Source organism: Phyllostomus hastatus, unplaced genomic scaffold, assembly GCF_019186645.2.
Source record: "Phyllostomus hastatus isolate PE091 unplaced genomic scaffold, TTU_PhHast_1.1 phas_contig_1048, whole genome shotgun sequence".
NCBI classification, from domain to species: Eukaryota; Metazoa; Chordata; class Mammalia; order Chiroptera; family Phyllostomidae; genus Phyllostomus; species Phyllostomus hastatus.
In genome coordinates, this window is record NW_025333513.1 from 1,193,052 (window position 1) to 1,199,241 (window position 6,190).

A 6,190-nucleotide genomic window follows, 5' to 3' on the forward strand; every position below is an offset into this window, starting at 1 on the left:
TTTTGAACAATAGAGCTGTCTCACAGCTCTGGAGGCTAGAAGTCTGAGGTCAAGGTGTCAGCAGGGCCGTGCTCACTCTGCAGCCTCCCAGAGTCCCTCCCTGGCCTCTTCCAGCTTCTGGTAGTTTGCCCGCTCTCCTGGGCGTTCCTTGGCTGTGGCTGCAGCACCTTCACACCTGCCTCTGCTGTCATGTGAGTTCTCCCGTGTGTCTGTCTTTTCTCTTATAGGGACCTCAGGCATATTGTATTAAGGACCCACCCTACTCCACTATGACCTCATCTGAACTAATTATATCCACAGTTACCTGTTTCCAGATAGTCATGTTCTGAGGTGATGTATTAAGTCCAGGCTAGGACTTCAACGTACCTTCCTGGGGAACACGATTCAACCCATAGAACTGACCTGTCAGTTGAACACAGCTCCAGTCAAATCCCATCAGGAATTTTTGTAGACATAGACAAGCTGCTTCTAAAATTTATGTGGAAAGGCAAAGAAACTAGAATAGCTAAGACAATTTTGAAAAAGAAGAATAAAGTTGGAGGGATTGTGTTACCTGATTTAGAATTTACAACAGGACTTGCAACAGTAATGGAAAGAGTAGTGTCTGGGCTGGATAGCTGGGCTGGGGGAGCACTGTCCTCACACACCGTGGTTTGGGGTCCAGCCCCTGTGGGACGCGTGCAGGAGCCCACAGGTGGGCGCATGAGTGGGTGGAACACCAGGTCGATGTTTCTCAAGTCAATAAACAAAATTATTTTTAAAAAGGAGTGTGCTGCTGTCGGGAATGGCACACAGGTCAATGAGACAGAATAGAGGCTCAAGAAATAGACCCACGTACCTGGCCAGTGTGGCTCAGGCAGTTGAGGCGTTGCCCCGTACACCGGAAGGTCGCAGGTTTGATTCCAGGCGAGGGCACATGCCTAGTTTGTGGACTCGATCCCCAACTGAGAAACCTAAGAGAAGCAATCAATTGATGTTTCTCTCACAATGAAAAAATGTCCTCGGTGAGAATAAAAAAAAGAAAAAGAAATCCACACAAATTTGGCCGACTGATTTAGACGAAGGTACAAAAGCAATTCAATGGAAAAAGGACAGTTTTTTCAACAAATGGTGCTGGAACAACTGTACGCCTACATGCAAAAACAATGAAACATGTCCTAGACCTCACATATTAGACTAAAATTAACTGAAAATGAATCATAGGTCTGAGTGTGAAACCTAAAATTACAAAACTCCCAGAAGAAAGCATAGGAGAAAAATATTCGTGACCTGGGGGTTAGTCAAAGAGTTCTTAAATGTACCACTGAAGGCACAATCCATGAAACATTTTTCTGATAAATTAGACTATTAAAATCAAAGCCTTGTGCTCTGTGACAGTGTTAAGAGTGAAATGACAGATTATAGTTTAAAAGACAATACTTACAAATCACACATTTAACAAAAGCGTTTTCAGGAAGCAAACAAAACCCCCTCAAAACTCGACAGTAAGAAAAAGACCTACTGATTTTAAAATGAGCAAAACAGTTGAATAGACACTTCACCCAAGGGGATATGCAGATGGTGAATAAACGTGCAAAGATATTCAACATCATTAGCTACTGGGTAAGTGCAAATTAAAACCACAGTGACCCAGCAATCCCATCCTAGGTCTTTACCCTGGAGAAGTAAAACTGACATTCACACAAGAATGCTAACAGCAGTTCTATTCATAGTCACCAAAAACTGAAAGGAACCCAGTTGGGACAGTGGGTACGTGATGAAATGTGTGATGTATCCATTCCGTGGACTATACCACTTGGCAGTAAGAAGGATGAACTGTTGCCACTCACAGAGACATAGGTGAGAGAAGCCCATCCCAAAAGATTACAGGCTGCATATTTCAATTTCTGCGACTCCATAGCAAAGATAAACAATGGTGTTGAAAACAGCTCAGTGGTTCCCAGGGCTGAGGTGTGCGGGAAGGTGTCCCTGTAAGGGGTGGTGAGAGGGAATGTTCTGAGGCTGATGGAACTGTTCTGAACCCTGATTGTGGTGGTTACATGTGCCTGTACAAGTCAGTTCCTAGAACTGCTCACCAAAGAGCTCGCTATTACTGTATGATCATTAAAAAACCAACCACACACTTCCAGTTGGATAACTATGCAGTAAGTCAAGTAATAGTGTACTGTTAATGGGGGAGCCCAGGTGGTGGGTGTGAGGGGCCACTGAACGATACTTTCAGCTTGGCTGTCTGACAGTTTTCATAATAAAATGCTGGGGAACACTATATGCAGAATGATCCTGTTTGTTTTGAAAATTTATCCATCAGTCTATCTCTCTGTCTGCACATGGGAAGAAAATTGAAGATATCATACCAATATAGTAATAATGGGGATCTCTATGAAGGGCATAGCTGTGGGTAATTAAAATAGTTTTTTAGCCCTGGCTGGTATGGCTCAGTGGATTAAGTGCTGGTCTGTGAACCAGACGCTGGGTGGTTCAATTCCCAGTCAAGGTACATGCCTGGGTTGTGGGCCAGGGGCCTCAGTAGGGGTACATGAGAGGCAACCACACATTGATGTTTCTCTCCCCCTCTTTCTCCTTCCCTTCCCCTCTCTAAAAATAAATATATAAATGAATCTTTTAAAAAATGGTTTTAGAAAATATTTCTTTAAAAACATACTTCTGTATTTTCTATAATGAGCACATATTATTTGATTTAGGAACAGTATCAGCTATATTTTATTTATTTTTCTTTTAAAAAAATCATTACCCAAGGATATGTTTTTTAATTTATTTTTATTATTTTTTAAAGATTTTGTTTATGTTTTAGAGAGAGGGGAAGGGAAGGAGAAAAACAGAAACATCAGTGTGTGGTTGCCTCTCAAGCGCCCCCTACTGGGGACCTGGCCCACAAACCAGCCATGTGCCCTGACTGGAAATCTAATTGGCCACCCCTTGGTTTGAAGGCCAGCACTCAATCCACTGAGCCACACCAGCCAGGGCCCTTTGTTATTTTAAAAAATATAGCTATAAATATTTATAAACAAAAGGTGGGCAGATTCTACTTCTGGCACAGCCACCAACTTTCTGTAACCCTTCTTTGGACCTCAGCTTTCTATATTATTTTATCATGAAGAATAAACACAAAAAATTAATAAAAGCCTGTCACTGGGCAGTAGCTTGGAAGGTGCTATCCCACATGCCTGTGTCCCCTTTTCCCTGAGTACTGAACCTCTATATTTCTACCTGAGCACATGGTGACCACCAGCATAGACTATGTCTATGTTTATATTTGACATAGACTGTGTCTATGTCAAAACACCAGCTATGTTTTCTTGTTTCCCTTATGACATGTGGTCAGTGGAAAATAAGCAAAATATTTTAATTTTCTTACTTAAAATTATTTTTAGTCATTGATTTTACAGAGAGAGAGAAAGGGGGAGAGAGAGAAACCCAGCCAGGACTAAGCAAAATGTGTGTGTGTTTTTTAAAAGACTATTTCTTTTTAGAGAGTGGAAAAGAGGGAGAAAGAGATGGAGAGAAACATCATTGAGTTGCCTATCACAGGTCCCCAGTAGGGGGCACATGAGAGGCAACCACACGTTGATGTTTCTCTCCTCTCTCACCCTTCCCCTCTTCAAAAATATGTCTGTTTTCCTTGTTTTTTTAAAAAAGCTTATATTACATTTTTCTAGAAAAGATTTTTATTTTTTATTGTTTTATTTAAAGGTTTTATTTGTGTATTTTTAGACAGAGGGGACGGAAGGGAGAAAGAGAAGGAGAGAAACATCAGTGTGTGGTTGCCTCTCATGGGGCCCCCACTGAGGGCCTGGCCTGCAACCCAGGCATGTGCCCTGACTGGGAATCAAACTGGTGACCATTTGGTTCTCAGCCTGCGTTAAATCCACTGAGCTACACCAGCTAGGGCTTTATTTTTTATTTTTTAAGTATATTTTATTGATTATGTTATTACAGTTGTCCCAATTTTTTCCCCTTTGCCCCTCCACCCATTACCCCCTTCCCTCCCACTGTCTCCCCACTTAATTCATGTCCATGGGTCATGCTTATAAGTTCTTTGGCTTCTCCATTTCCTATACTATTCTTAACATCCCCCAGTCTATTTTGTACCTACCAGTTATGCTTCTTAATCTCTATACCACAGGTGGCAAACACAAGGCCCACAGGCTGAATCCGGCCCTCCACCTTGTTTTATCCGGCCCGGCACCTTGTTTCTACCTGGCGGCAGCGCTAAGCTCTTGCTTAACTGTTAAGGAGCAGTTGCATTTGTACAGTCTGAAAATTACATTTCGCCCTTTGAAGGCAATTGCGAGGCTGATGTGGCCCCCAGTGAAAATGAGTTTGACACCTCTGATCTATATCTTTTCCCCCAATCTCCCCCTTCCCTCTCCCTGCTGATAACCCCCCTGATGTGATCTCCATTTCTGTGATTCTGTTCCTGTTCTAGTTGTTTGCTTAGTTTGTTTGTTTTTGTTTTTTCAGATTATTTGTTAATACTTGTGAGTTTGTTGTCATTTTAATGCTCATAGTCTTGATCTTTTTCTTAGATAAGTCCCTTTAACATTTCATGGAATAAGGGTTTGGTGATGATGAACTCCTTTAAGTTGACCTTATCTGGGAAGCACTTTATCTGCCCTTCCATTCTAAATGATAGCTTTGCTGGATAGAGTAATCTTGGTTGTAGGTTCTTGCTTTTCATCACTGTGAATACTTTTTATCAGTCCCTTCTTGCCTGCAAAGTTTCTTTTGAGAAATCAGCTGACAGTCTTATGGGAACTCCTTTGTAGGTAACTGTCTCCTTTTCTCTTGCTGCTTTTAAGATTCTCTCTTTATCTTTAACCTTTGGCATTTTAATTATGATGTATCTTGCTGTGGGCCTCTTTGAGTCCAACTTATTTGGGACTCTCCATGCTTTCTGGACTTGTATGTCTATTTCCTTTGCCAAATTAGGGAAGTTTTCTTTCACTATTTCAAATAAGTTTTCAATTTCTTGCTCATCCTCCTCTCCTTCTGGCACCCCTATGATTCAGATGTTGGCACGTTTGGAGATATTCCAGAGTTGTCTTATTCTCTATTTGTGTTTTTGAATTCTTGTTTCTTTTTTTGTTTGTTTGTTTGCTTGTCTTTAAGATTTTATTTGTTTATTTATAGAGAGAGGGGAAGGGAGGGAGAAAGAGAGGGAGAGAAACATCAATGTGTGGTTACCTATCATGTGCTCCCCACTGGGGACCTGGCCTACAACTTTGCATGTTTCCTGACTGGGAATCAAACTGGTGACCCTTTAGTTCGCAGGCTGGCACTCAATGCACTGAGCCACACCAGCCAGGGCGAATTCTTGTTTCTTTATTCAGTACTGGTGGACCGTTTCTTTCTTTCTTATGTTCCAAATCATTGATTTGAACCCTGGCTTCACTGTTGGTTCCCTCTGGATTTTTTTTCTTTCACTTAGTGTAGCCTTCATTTCTTCCCTTATGGGTTTGTGGTATTCAATAAGTCCTCTGAGCATCTTTATCACCAGTGTTTTGAACTCCGAATCTGATAGGTTGGCTATCTCCATTTCGCTTCTTATTTTTCTGGAGTTTTGTTCTGTGTTTTCATTTGGGCCATATTTCTTTGTCTCCTCAATTTGGCAGCCTTTGTGTTCGTTTCTGTGTATGAGGTAGAGCTGCTTTGATTCCTTGTCTTGGCACACCTGTTACATTGTAAGGAGCGGAGCCTTTGGTGTTCGTTAGGGTGGGGCAGCCTGCTTGCTGCTTTGTGGCCCTCTATGTGAGGGAGAGGTCGGGGAGGGAATAATGCCACTTGCTTGGCTCTTGCCCCATTTCCAGTCACTTCTCCCACTTCCCTTCTAGCTGCTGCCCTGGTGCTAAGTCCCACAGTGGGTGGGTTTGTGTACTTTCTAGGACTGTGGGCATCCTTTAAATAGACTCTCCTGAGAGACTGGCAGTTTCTTCTGCTGCCCCAGCCCTCACTGGATTTCATAGCCAGAAGTTATTAGGCTTTATCTTCCTGGTGCTGGAAACCTGGGCTGTGTGGTCTGGCTTGGGGCTGGGGGTTACTTGCTCCCCAGATGTCCCGATTTTTATCTACCACATGTGAATGTGGGACCACCCATTCCACCAGCCACGGCTGCCACACCATATCCTCTCCACTCCGGCTCCCCATTTCCACCCCTCCTACTCGTCTGGAT